The sequence below is a fragment of the Protopterus annectens genome, chromosome 1.part2, assembly GCF_019279795.1.
Source record: "Protopterus annectens isolate FY-2018-M chromosome 1.part2, PAN1.0, whole genome shotgun sequence".
In the NCBI taxonomy this organism is placed as follows: Eukaryota; Metazoa; Chordata; order Ceratodontiformes; family Protopteridae; genus Protopterus; species Protopterus annectens.
This window is the reverse complement of record NC_056727.1, coordinates 312,713,466-312,728,157: the sequence shown is the minus strand read 5'-3', so window position 1 is coordinate 312,728,157 and position 14,692 is coordinate 312,713,466.

The following is a 14,692-nucleotide window of genomic DNA, read 5'->3' as shown; positions in this document are numbered from 1 at the left end:
AGAGACAACTACCGTCTCTCTCTCTCTCTGTTAGTCATCACCAATGCTACAAAGATAAAGTTAGAAAGGGGACCCTTGCTCCAATTTTACTTTCCTTAGGTGGACACAGTATTTTATCTGACTTCCTAAGAATGGGTTCAGCCACACTGGGTTTTTGCCATGCCTTTCCCACTACCAGGTTGATCATGTGGTTAGCAGAGGAACTACCCAAAAAGTAGAAGAGGAAATTTGAAAAGCCTCCATCAAAATCTTCTGGTCTAGGAAAGGGGGGGGGGGTTATTGGCCAAGTACCACTCTGTCTCATTAATTCTAGAACTGCCCCAAATATGAGGTCACCTGGAGGGGACCGTGGGGATCCCTCCCTTTCATTGAGATCTGAATAGTTAGGGAATCCACAGGACAGTAAGTGCTTCCTCTTGCACTTTCCCTTCCTTGGCACCTCTGGTTGGAAGTCTTCTGAAGGGGAGGAAGACCGAGCCAATTCGGAGTGACTTTTTGAGGTTTGTTGATGCACTCTGTCAATGGATTCCATGACAGCTGCTGAAAATAGTAGACTGCTAGGTATCTAGGAGTGGAGTTGAAGGGAGTGCTGCAGCTGATCTGTCATGTCTTGACAATGAGATCAATAGTTCCAGTACTTAATTAGCATAATCATTAGTAGCAACTCCGCTTTTTCTCCATTTTCTCCATGGAGTCAGGGTATCATGTCAACTGTCACCATATCTTTCAATTCAATGCCACTCTCCTGCCTTCTTCAACACTGTCGCAAATTTTCTCTTATACAATCCATCCACCTCTTTGATGAATGCCCTTATTTCCTCTCGCCTTCTTTCTGTTTCAAATCTTCTTCACCAGATTGTCTTCTTCTTTTCTGCACTTAAGTCTAAACCATCGTAATCTGTTCTCTTTAATCTTTTCTCCAATTGTAGTTACTTTGGCTTCTGCTCTTATGTCCTCATTTCATCTGTCTCACAGTGTGCATCCTACCACCCATCTCAGAGACTTCATTTCTATAATTTAGCGGCGCAGTGGTGCAGCGGTTAATGCTGTCTCCTCACAGCAAGAGGTTCTCTGGTTCGATTCTTGGCTGGGGTGCCTTCTGTGTGGAGTTTGCATGTTCTCCCTGCGTTCGCGTGGGTTTCCTCCGGGTACTCCGGTTTCCTCCCACATTCTAAAGACATGCTTCTGGAGCATTTCTCCCCGGGCCTCCGCTGAAAACAGGATCTGTGGAACCCAGTCAGACTTTCCCTGTCAACAAATGTTAAATAAAATAAATAAATAAAATAAAATAAATCATCTCTACTTTCAACTGCCTTTACTGCCCAGATTTTTGTACCATATAGTAGTACAGGTTACACCACTGTTTGAGCACCTTACTTTTCAGCTTTTTTGGCATTTTTCTGTCATACACTACATATGACACACTGCCAGTTGGCTGCAGCAACCCTAATTCTAGCTTTGACATCTTCATTCAAATTTCCCTTCTCCTCAACCACCCCTACCAGATATTTGAGGCTGTTAACCTGTTCCCCTACCTTGCATTCTAACTCAATTCTCAGCTTCTTCTGATTTCCTCATGTGCTGCCATTACCATTGTTTTGTCATCCCATGTGCCTTCAGTTTTGCATTCCATTCCCCTATCCTTTGCTGAAGTTCTTGGTCGGAGTCTGCCGGTAATGCCACATCATCTACATACAGCAACTTTGATGATTTGTCCTCTCTGACCTGTTTGATAATGTAGTCCATCACCAGTATGAACAGCAATGGGCTCAGAGCTGAACCTGTTGCACACCCATTCCCAGTGGGAAACCCTCTGTGAGACCGAACACTGTTCACACTTGAGTCACTGGGTCCTTGTACATAGCTTGCACTAATTTTACCAGTGTTTCTGGTACATTCAACCACCACAATACTGCACAAATCAACTTTCTTGTGACCTTGTCATATGCTTTCTCCAAGTCTAGGAATGCCCATTTGAACTCTTTCCTCATTTCTAGCATATTCTCAACTGTCTGTCTCACTGTAAACATTGGATTAATTGTGCTGCATCCTGATCTGAATCCAAACTGCTCATCTGCCACCTTACTTTCTACTACTCTGCGTATACCCTCTCCAGAATTTTCATGCGATGTGATAAGAGTTTGATATCTCTGTAGTGCCCACATTTGTAAATGTTTCTTTGTTCTTGACCACTGGCACTAGTCAGCTTATTCTCCAGTCATCTGGGATACACCTTTCTCTATCTCACCCAGCATCTTTATAATATTTCCTGTGATCTCATGAGCCTGCCGCTTTCCTTGACTTCATGTTCCTTAGTGTTGTTCTTACTTCTTCTATGGTGGGTTCCTCCTCTTCTCTCACAATAGACTGTGTCTGGGGTAGTACTCCTTCTGTGGGATTTTCTTCAATTAGAATACTCCTATTTTCTTTTAGTGCCCTGTGGATGGTGAGCAGTTTGTTGCTGGCATCCCTTATGAAGGTTGTCAGACTATCTTCTTTATATTTCTGTCTTTGCCTTACAACCTGATATAGTTTTGTGCTACCTACTGACTCACCTTCCAGAAGCTGGTAAAGCGTGCCTCTGATGTTGTATTCTTTACTACTGCAATTCCCTTCTTAGTCTCTTTGTTAGCCAACCAGTATTCCTTCCTATCCCAGTCCATCTTTTCTATGTCACACTTTTACATGCACGCCTTCTTTCTTTTGATAACTTCCTGGACTTCTACATTCCACCAACCAGCTTACTTTCATTATGTACTTTATTTCCATACCTGGCTTGGGTACATATTTGTTCTGTAGTCCTCGCACATGCTGTTTTGAAGCACTGCCATTCTTCTTCAGCTCCACCTATTTCCTCTTCTTCCTGGGGTGCTACAGCCGAATAATTCCTTTAACTGTTGTGCTTTCTCTCCAGTCAACTTCCATGTCTTCAGCCTGATCTCTGTTGATCTTACAGCCTTTTCCGGCCACTGCTTGCAGCTAATTGTGGCAAGAAGTGGTTATGCTATGGGATGACTGTTTCACTGGAGATGACTGCAATCGCTGATTCTACCCCAATTGTCTCTCTTTCTGAACCATGTGTTGACTATCAAGCCATTTGCCAGACAGAAGTCTAGAATGGCCTCTCCTCCTTTATTCCTGTTGCTCCACCCATGTGGACCGATGCAGTCCTCATATCCTGTTCTGTCACAATATGTGCATTCAAGTCACTTATTATCAATATCAATTCATGTTGCCCTACTTTATCTAGTAGGTCCTGCAACTGCTGTCTAAATGCACTCTTTTCTTCACTGTCACAACCCTGCTGTGGGACATACACTGAGATTATGAATACTACCCTATCAATAGGTTAGTGTCCGATTGTCATGAGTCTCTCGCTAATTCTGATGACATCCCTCACTGCCTTCTAAAGTCTTTCCCTCACCACAATTCCCACACCATTTCTAGCCTGTCCTCTTCCTAAGTAGTGGGCTCTGGATCCCAAGCAAAGTGGTTTTACTGCACTGCCCTTCCATCCTGTTTCTTGGATACACAGAATGACCAGCATCCTCCAAACCATCATGTCATTCACTTCCATGTTCTATCATGTCAGTGAAACTACATTGAGTATAGCAATTCTTGGTTCATATTTGGCAGGTTAATTGGTTTTACATTCAGCTTTTGCTCAACACAGCTATCCTAGTTAACCCAAACTGGGCACTGGACAGCCAGTAGCTTAATGACCCAGGGCTGCTGGGTTTTATGGCAGACACACACTGGTCAGTAGGGACACATATACCCTTCCCATTAGCCTGGGTTTCAGATGTCCCCATGCCCATTTGGTGCCATTAGTCAACATAACTGAATCACCCAGAGCCATATTTTACACCGAGTGGCTAAGCCCTGCCACAGTACAGAGATGCATGTTCTCCTATCTTGAGGATACAGCACATCATGGAAGATAAACAAAGTGGTTAGTCTATGCAACTCTTCCCCTATACGGCACCATATAGAGTCTGTGCTGTGCCACAGCTCCATTTTTTTGGTGAGTTGGAAACACTCAGCTTGTTTTTTGGAGGTGGGAGAGCCCCCACACAGACACACAGAGGACATGCAAACTCCAAACAGGCATTGGCCAGAGGTCAGGATTGTACCTTGTACATGGGAGGCGAAGACCTTAACCATTATGCTAGCTGGTTCCAGTACTTTGAACACTGACTAAATTTCTGTGGTTGCTGACATAACAGATACTGCAGCTTATCCTGGTGCAGATGAGGCTGACATTAAAGGAGGTCTGGACCCTGAGACTACCTGTGGATTTAAAGCAGCTTTGGCAACAAAAGTCAAAAGATGAGGTGTCAGAGATAGTGAATGTTGCAGATGGGATTAGTGCCTAGTTGCTGTGTGTGTGAAAGGACTTAGCATTAAGACTGAATGAGTCAGAGCCAAAGACTCTAGCCCTCTCAGTGCCAACACACATTACACCAGAATCACAATTTGTTCCAAATTTCCCAGTGTCGGAACTGGGTGCAGGGAAGGAGCATAAGTTATGGGAGGCTGGGGTTAAAACCAGTCTTCTCTCAAGAGAAAGTATGGTACAATACCCATATCAATATATTTTAATAAATAACCTTATGATGCACTCAGGTGATGCTGTATAGAGGGGCTCCTGATAGGCCTCATCAAGTGAGATGACATAGCATAAGTAGATCTGAACTCTATGTATTAGGGCAATTCCCTCTTCCAAGGAAACACTCTCCTCTCTTTCCCTCAAAGGATTCTGGATGATGACTACTTCAGTTGAGGATAATTACTTAGGAGAGTGGTGGGAAAAAGCACTGATGATTGGTACCTGCTGAAGTTCCTGGTTGGGGGGGGGGGGGCATGTCAAAAAGTCTTCAGAACTAGTTGGAATATATAGTAGCCTGATGTTCAGGCCTGGGTTGCTTCAAAGATAAGAAATCCTCAGGCTGCGTTTCTGCTTTCCTTTTCCTCTTTGTGGGATTTATTGGAAAGAAACCAACCCTTCAAAGTATGTCTGCTTATGCACTCCTTCTGCATCCATTGTCCAAAGGATTTGCCTCTCTGTTCTTTCAAATGATGTGGCCCCAGGAACACAAAAATGATGGGTGCCAGGGTAGGATTTTGTTGCTGTATTTCATGAATCCTGAGGCCTTTTATTTATATTATTTATTTATGATAGTATGCTGCTGATAGTGTTGTTGGCCGTGGTGGTGCAGCGGTTAGTGTTGTCACCTCACAGCAAGAGATTCTCCAGTTCGATCCTCAGCTGGGGTGCCTTCTGTGTGGAGTTTGCATGTCCTCCCTGTGGTCACGTGGGTTTCCTCCGGGTGCTCCAATTTCCTCCCACATCCCAAAGACATGCTGTAGGTGGATTGGAAACTCTAACTTGGCCCTAGGCGTGAGTGCATGCTTGTGTGTGCCTTCTGTGGAAGGTTGGGTGATGGGCTGGCAACTCAACACCGTAAAACTCCACTGCCAATCATGAGCGGACAGGCGATCTGCTGTGGCGACCCCCCCCCCCAACCGGGAAAAGCCGAAAGAAGAAGATGCTGCTGATAGTGTCTGCAGTGGAGTGATGACTGTGACGGTGGGTATGGTCTGTTGGAAGGTTGCTTTGCTGGCTGTGGACATTTAGGCCTTCGAAAGGGGTGGTTGCACCAAACACAGTAGCATATGCCCGATTTTTGTCTGCCAGGCTTCTGCTTGTATGTGGATCTGTGTTGCTAATGGGGACCAGACTAGACTTGGGATACGCTGGTGTTGGAAAGGGAGTTGGAGGCGATGTGGATAGACTGGACTGCTGGAGATTGCGGTTGATGGAGTATTGTCCTTTCTGTGCTTTCACTTGTAACTGTTGCCACTGATGTTAGTGTATGTGTTTTTGTTCTGTGTTGATGTGTTTTTCTGATTTGTACATGTGCTTGGAGAAATGGAATTTCATTCAACTGTGCATTGTGTATGGTCTGAATGACAAAGTTACTTTTGAACTTTTTCCATACCAATTCTAAACAAAATTACCGTAGCACCAAGCACCAGCAAAATAAAATTCTATCTGAAAACATTAGGAAAGGAAATATTAGTCCCTTACTAGTCTAAAAACATTAGGAAAAATATTAGTCCCCTACTAATCTGAGAGTCTAGACCAACAAATAATTCTAGTTCTGTAAATTTTTTCACTGAGCAGAAGTTTCACAGGCTGACACATGGAAAGGGGGAGGTAAAAGAACTTCAGAACCCTCCCTTCAGAACTTCACCCTTCAGAACTCACCACTGTCTGAATCTTTGTCTAACATGCTGCTACAGTCTCAACTGACATTTGTCCAAAAAGCATTCTACCAACCTCAAAACACACCCATACTCTCTAACCTCATAACCCTCTACTCTAATCTGAACTCAGTTACCTTAACCAAATCCAATAACCTAGCAGGTGATTAACACTATTGGAAAACACTGGAATCAATTACCTACTGAACTTACTTCCATTGCATCTACTGTTCTGTTTAAACAAAACTTAAAGCCACTGGATGTGTCCATGCTCTAATCCTGACTAATGTAATTTGCTCTATCTAATCCATCTCTCTCTTTCCATCCTGCTTCCTCTCTTTTTCTTTCTATCTCCACCTCTGTGAAGTGCTCCTCTTCATCTATCCTCCTTATGGCTACAAATCTCTTACTCACTAGTATTTCTCTTTATCCTTGCTCTCTCTTTTTCACTGATTCTCTCTCCTTGATCTTTCAGCTCTCTTCTTGGTATTAAAACTTGTTAGTTTGTTCATTTGGATGTTACTTTTTCCCCAGATTGTTCAACTTCCTCTTCTTTCTTCAGACAACTTTCTGTCATTTCTCTTGCCCTGCTCTTACTCTTACTAGTCTTGTTTTTAGAAATAGGTAATAATGTGTATTATGAGTTATTTTTTTTTTGTGTGCTTAAAATGTAATTCCTTTTTAAATGTGCCTCTGCTGAAAATGGAAATATATCCAGTTGGACTAGCCCGGTCAACAAATGTAAAATAAATAAAATAATAAAATAAAAGAAAAAAAGGAGCAAGACAGAAGAGACCAAGAAAAAAAAATCTTTTTGGATACTTGAAACAACAGAGATTTAAGGTATGAAGTCAAAAATACAAGAAAAAGCACTTTTCACTCAAGCCTGTAATTATTACTGCCAATGAATATGATGTCAGACAAGTTTTTTAGCACACCTTTATTACCACTTAAGACATAGGTTCACATACATTAACAGAAAAGAAAACACACCATATTAACATTTTTTTCAATTTACATGCAATATACATTTCATGTTTTTTTCTTTAAAAGAACTGTCATTCAGTCCAACATTGCATAAATTGGTCAATTCCTGCCTTCATTTAAAAACAATCCTTCTGCTGAACATTATTCTGCATGTACTGTTGACACAAATTCAATTTATTTCTATCTGATTTGCCCCTCCCCTGTTTTTAAATATCTCTCTTCCAGTTCTTTTATCTATTTTACAATATTCACTACTTCAAATACATTTGGTTTAGATTCCGATTTCCACTTTTTTAACAGCAGCTCCTCTTCCAGATTTGACTACTGTAACTTAAGGAATAATATGTAAATTCTATTCAAGTTCCTACTACTGAATTCAGGTCTTCCATATCAAACATTTTCATAAATGTTTTCAGAAATCTACCCTCTTTTGTTGTATTTTCCCTTTTAGATCCGTCTGATACAGCCTCACTATTGCAAATCAAGTTCCCATCACAACCTGTATGAAATATTCCCTGCTGAAGGCTGATGCTTTCTCCCAAAATTTTCTTAAGCTACATAATAGTTTTTGGTGGCATATAAATACATGCCAGTTTAAGCATCCTTCCTTGCCAATAGCCCCTTACTACCACAACTCTGCAAATATTGCATTTTTCCCTCTACTCTCATTACTGGGGACCCCCAGCAATAAGCATTATTCTACATTTCCTTTATCCCAGATATTCAGAGAATATGTATTCTGAAATAATTTTTATGTCAAATTCAGATGCTCATTTCTTTCCAAATGTGTCTCCTACAGCATTGCTATTTTCACACTGCATTTTTAATATAACTCAATAATCTTTCCTTTTTTTTACATGCTTAAGGCCATATAAATTCTAAGATAATATGGTTAAAGTAGGCATTATGGTAAGAAGCTATTGTTCCTATTCATTATATATATGACAATTTTTGAATTAGTGTCTTACTTGCACACACTAATGTTTTGCAGACTAGCCTTTTATACAGTTGCTTCTTCTCATTTATTATTTATTTTATTTTACATTTGTTAACTGGGAAAGTCCATCTGGACATGTATCCTTTTTCAGTGGAGGCCCTGGGAGAAAAGCTCCAAAATACAATATAAATGAGATATATAGCTTACATTGTAGATATTACAAATTATTGATACAACATTTAAGAAAAAACAGCAATATATGCATTTCAAGTACATAAAAACAGATTAGCTACAATTCTAAATTCAAGAACAATTTTACTTTTCTAGTCATAGTTATACAGAAAATTAAGTAATTTTGTATGGTTAGATTCAATCATAGGAGTGACATACATCTTGAGGGGTAGAACTAAATGTTCATTTACAAGAAGATTTCTATTAAGGAAGCGTAGGCAGGGTGAAACAGGTGTAGTAGGTCAAGAGGAGTTTTGATGTAGTCAGCAGAGTTGAAGGCATCACAGTTGAGAGGTGAGATAAGTAGGATGGTAGTTGCTCTAGCCTGGGGTGTGGCAGGTGCATAGCCAGGAGTTAGTAAGGTGGGTTTTTAGCAATTTTTTAAACTGTTTAGGTGAAGAGGTATTCATAAGTGGATTGGGTTGAGTGTTCCAGAGTTTGAAGATACAATAGGAGAAGAGGGCTCCATCTGCTGCATTTTTTACTTTGGTGACTTGCAGGAGTAGATTACTGTTTGAGTAAAGGGCTCTAGATGCAAAGTATGGTTGGACTAGGTTTTTAAGGGCTGTTTTTTTTTTCCGGTTGTTGAAGGATTTTATGGATTAAGGTTAGTTGAATTGAAGTAAGAGAGGGAATTCTAGCCAGTTCAGTTGTTTAAGGGACTGGCAGTGATGGGATTTATATGGGGCATTTGTTGCAAATTTAGAGATTTTGTTATAGCAGATTTCAAGCTTGGTTAGGTCAGTTTTGCGGAGGTTTAAGATAGGGGATGCATATAAAAGTGTAGATAACAGGTGCGTTCTAGCAATTGTTGCTTTTGTGTTTGTAGTTAGATATTGTTTATTCCTATAGAGGAGGCCAAGTTTTTTGTGTACTTTTTGATGGATTGGTCTATATGGAGATCAAATTTTAGGTTACTGTCGATAATAACACCCAGAAGTTTGCTATGGGGGGGGGGGGTAATTATGGTTTTGTTCTTTAGAGAAGATCTGAAAGTTTGTGGGTGGAAGGGGGTTTCTGGTGGGATAGAAAAGCATAAGTTTAGGTTTATTGTGATTTAATAACAGTTGGGACTTTGTTAGCCATGTTTCTACTGAGAGGAAGGTGTCCTGGGTGATAGATTGCAGGTCACTAAGGGAAGATGCAAATTTCCATTTGAATCTGTCACGCTTTTCAAGACATTTTGCTTTAATGAAAATCTTCTAACCACAAAAAAAAAAACTAAATACATAATACCCTGCCCTCTATTACCTCAGAACAGGCACAGAAAACTATGTGCATTTTCAACAAATGAAGTTTAACCCTCCAGAGAAGAACAACTGACCCAAAGGCATTACCTATTCTAAGATTAAGGTTACCCATATTAAAATGCATGTTACAGCTTGTTTTTCCCACTTAGACTGATTGCTGTCTGTTCTTTTCTTATCTGTATTCCCCACCCAGTTGTGAAAAGCAGCTTGTATCCTTTCAAAATACATTAAATACACTGGTTACCTTTAAATAAAATTAAACTGTGCACTGTTCTATTAAATGCATTAAAGTATTAAGGCTGCTGGGGAGGCTACCATCTCTCACTCACATTCCCTAATTTCACTTTATTTTTCACTAAACTGCTTGTCATTGTGCCTTTAAATTTTGGATTTCCCATAGTAAAGAATCCTCAGAACTCTTAATAACAGTAGTCAGTAATGTGTGTGAGAGAGAGAGAGAGAGAGAGAGAGAGAGAAAAACAACAATGCAAAGGATGAAGGAATTGCCATAAATTTCACTCAGCAGAATGTGCAGACTTTCCCTGGCCAACTGCCTTCAGCTGCAGACTTCTTGTCTCCCAATGACAGAATTTGCTAATGGAAAAAGAAAAGCTAATATCTTTTCAGATGGATGAAACTTAACATTTTTCACGGCTTTCATTATTTTGTCTTATATTTCATATGTATTTGTTTACAAAAACCTTGTTTATAGCTTAAGCCAAGGACACTGATCTAGACATTGAACATGTTAAAACATTATCTTAATTCTACATATAATATAATCAGAACAGTTTTACCCCACCACCCCAATGTCACAGCATTATGTTAACTTAAACTTGCTTCTGTCCAGCCTTTCTTCTATTGTTATAGTGAAAATCCTACATTTCTTAAAAGTTAAAAAGTACTTTAATATCTTTAATGCATATAGTAGTAACTGAAAAGACACCCCCACATTAAAAAAATGGGTTCCAGCGTGTAGATCGCGAGACGAATGCCCGCGAGCTACAACGCCGAAACTAGAAGGCCCAGCACCGCTAGACTGTAGAGCGGTGTGGCTGAAAGGGAGATACACCATGGGAATCCATGTCAGTGGGAAAACCAACAAATGGAGACAACCCCTAAAGCAGGTACGCGGGCTGCAACCAGACAGTGGAAACAGCCGCGCAAAGCTTAGAACAAGGCTAAAACACAAGCACGATAATAACAGTAGCATACCTTTAGTGCTCCACAAGTCCACACAAAGCACAATATTAAATGTAGCACGTACACAAGCACAAAAATAACAGCAACATACCTGTAGTGCTCCACAAGTCCACACAAACCTGCACAGTAAACATTCCCGGGGAAGCAGACAGTAAAACCCACAGTAACTGCAGCTGCAGCAGAGCGTACGTAGATGCGCATTTTCCAAACAGCAAGAACACCACAAGCATCCCTGCCAATACACCCTAACAGTATATAACAGCACAGACAGCCCTGAGCTGTGCAGAATATGGGTAGCCCAAATACCACACACATGTGGCCGTCCATCACTGTAGTGGAACAGACAGATGAGTTTCAGACTTCATACCCCTCAGAAAGTACATGCTACCGCAAGACCTGTTGGTGTAACACCAACCAAGCATGATGGACACAGTGTCCCTGTGAGTGCCACTGTTGTGAATGGCTCCAACACATGACCAACCCAAAGTGATGGAGAGGCATGCCTGCAACAGACAGTAACTGTCCTGCCAGAGCCCCCCTAGTGCAGTGGCAGGTGGAAACATGCCAACCCTGGCAAGCACAGACTACCAACCCAACAGCAGGAAATAAACATTGTAGTAGAGGAACACTGTCATGCAGGGGTAGCAACTCTCCTCCCACTCCACAGCAGCATGTGTGTATTGCGGGGCCACCAAACCCATCCATTGGTTGCTGCAGCTGGGGTACACAAGTATGCAGGCCCATGTAGGCAGACAAGAGTGCAACACAGAGAAACCTCCCTATGTAACCTCTGTCACTGAAACTGAGACTGGGCCCCACACCCTGACTGGCCGGCAGCAACAGCTGGGAGTTAAAGGGGACCTGTGCAGTACACATAGAACTTGTGTTGCAAGAAAGCTGTGTAGACACCTGCCAGACTACAAGCACTTGTCAGCCCCATGGCTGTGTGAACTGCACATAGTGAAACCCTAGCAGACCAGGCAGTCCGAGCAAGGTGGAGTGCAGACAGCTGCACAGGGCCACTGTGGCAGGCAGTGCTACTTCACAGGGTACAACACAAGGTGGTGTACAGCAACTATTCTAACGTCTGATAGTGACTTGTACCAGGGTCGTGTCTACATCCTGTTCCCAGCAACACTGGCTGTGATGGATACTGAGAGGCCATCAACACGTGGTGTTACCATGATGGAATCTATGTACCTGTATAGCCCCAGTCAGCTTGGCAACAGATACAGCACAGTGCCCAGCCAATGGGGCAAACCAATGCTGGTAGTGGAGGGATACCTCTACCATTTGGAGCATGAAGCACCACCTAAACCGTACTGGGCATGTATCAAGCGGAGAGTAAAGGCCTGCAGAGGTCGTGCCATCACTGTTCCTCAGGATGAGAGGGAAGAACTGCTGAAATCACTGCCACACCAGCACAGCCCAGATGCAACAATAGCCCAAGTGGCTACACTGTGAGTAGAACAGCGGCAGAGGGCGGTAACCGGCAATGACCTGCCAAGCCTGGTAATGCAGTGTCTCCTAGGCACAGCGGATGACAATGTACTACAAGAGATGCCTTGCCGTGCCACCCTGCGTCGTAGCATAACCAGGGTACGGCAGAGGGCACGGGCATCCATGACCACACCTCCAGTAACACTTGTAGATACTGATGTCAGCCAGTATCCACTCCATAGTGGCAGCTTTATCCTCCGTAGAAGGTCTGATATGGATGGGACTGATTCCTTGGTTCTACTTACATCACAGAATCTGACTGATCTGTGCAGGTCTGACATCATTCTTGGGGATGGCACCTTCCCCACATGGGCTGATATATGTCACCAGCTGTATACATTACATGGATGTATTGGCACCCCCACCTCAGCAAGGATCGCTTTACCTGGTGTACTATCTCATGACATGGAAGTCAGAGTCTGCATACAACAATATGTGGGAGGTACTGAAGGGTATGGCCGCAGAACAGGGATGCACCTTGGCTCCACAGTATATTATGACTGATTTTAAGAAGGCAGCGATCCGTGCCAGCCGTAAGACATTCCCTAAGAGTATTCTGAAGGGGTGCCTATTCCATTTTGCACAGATCATTTGGTGCCAGATCCAGCATCACCACCTTGTGGCCCTCTATGGTACGGACACTGCTTTCTCAATTGCCATCCGCAAGCTGATTGCATTGGCATTCCTACCATTGGAAGATATTGTCCCTGCATTTCTGGACATTGTGGCTACTTTACCAGACTGTGCACAGCCTATTGGCGTATTTATGGACCATCATTATGTGCAAGGATGACCACGCAAGTATGCATCCCGCTGCTCAGCACAGCAATGACTGCCATCGTCCTACCCTTTAAGGTTTTGGAATGTGTGTGATGTCTCTAACATGGACTTCCTGCGGACTAATAACCAGGTGGAGACATGGCATCGTCAGCTGAAGGTGTTACTGGGATGCCCTACTGTGCAGCTATCCGACCTTCATTCTGTTCTGCAACAGGAACAGAATCTGACAGATACTCGACGGGAGTCTCTTTTGAGGGGGATGCCTGTGACCCCACGAGTAGGAAGGCTATTGTTGTAAGGGAGCGCCACCTAAAGCACATCTTGCAACATACGTGTGACTACAGTGATGTGCAGGATTTTCTCCGTGCTGTGGCACATTTCTACAAGTTGTGATTATATCTGGGTTTAGTACGCACCAAGCACTACACACACTTTACATATTGTGTTAATAAAGGCTTTACCCACAGCACACAGGTTTCACGTTACCACTTTCATGCCCACTTGGCATCCTATGCCAGGCACATGTTCCACTGACAGTTGCACATGGTGGCTTCTAGGGGGGTGTACAGTGTATCACTGTGGGAGTTTGTGTCTGCCACCTGTGGTTAGGGTGCAGGGGGTTCCTCTATTCCCACAGGGAATTGTCCACAGGCATTTGTCACTGCAGCTAAACGGCCAACCTGCCATGTGTCCACATCCAGCTGTCTCACAGGGGGGTGTTGCGTCACCTAGGTGCCAGAACTCTAAAAAAAACTCCTGAATGCACTATAAGCAAAACTGGTTTACAATGTAATATGCAAGTTATACCATGAAATGTTTTATTGAAATACTAACAAGGACAAATATATTTCACCTCACAGTTACTTTTCCCCCTTAAGTATCCTTCTAAACATTAATTACAAAATGTGGTATACGTTTTACAGTCCACCCACAAGTTTATCATCAACAAAATTCAAGTGTTTCTAAACAAACAGTAATGTGTATAGCACATTGTGTAAATGTGTACTGCTGTAATATCATAATGTAGTTAGGTAGGGTTTGAATCCTGCACTTGCCAACCGTGTGTGTGTATCTGTCTGTCTCTCTCTCCCTGGGGAGGGAGCAACCTTTAAGGGTGGGAGGATGGCATAATGGTTAAGGTGTTTACCTTACAAACACAAGGTGCAGGGTTTGATTCTCACATGGGGTAATTGGCTAGGCTTAAAATGGCCCACAACGGTAGTTAGCCTAGTACTAATCTATGAACCTACAAACCTATGAACTACTTTTTCTTGCAAAGCCATACTTCACAAATGTGACTGATGTTTTAGAGCTTCCTATTTATTCACTAATTTCAGTATAGCTGGTCTTTTTTTTTCTGATCACCTCCATCTCCCAACACCAGACTCTGGTTCAACTCCAAGGTACTCCTGATTCATTTGGTCAACTCCTGTGCATGTTTCTATTTCTAAAACATTTTTATTTGGAACACTGGGAAAGGTTTTACTGTGCAAAGCCTCTCTATGAGCTTTATTGTCAGAAGAATGAGAAGCAGACT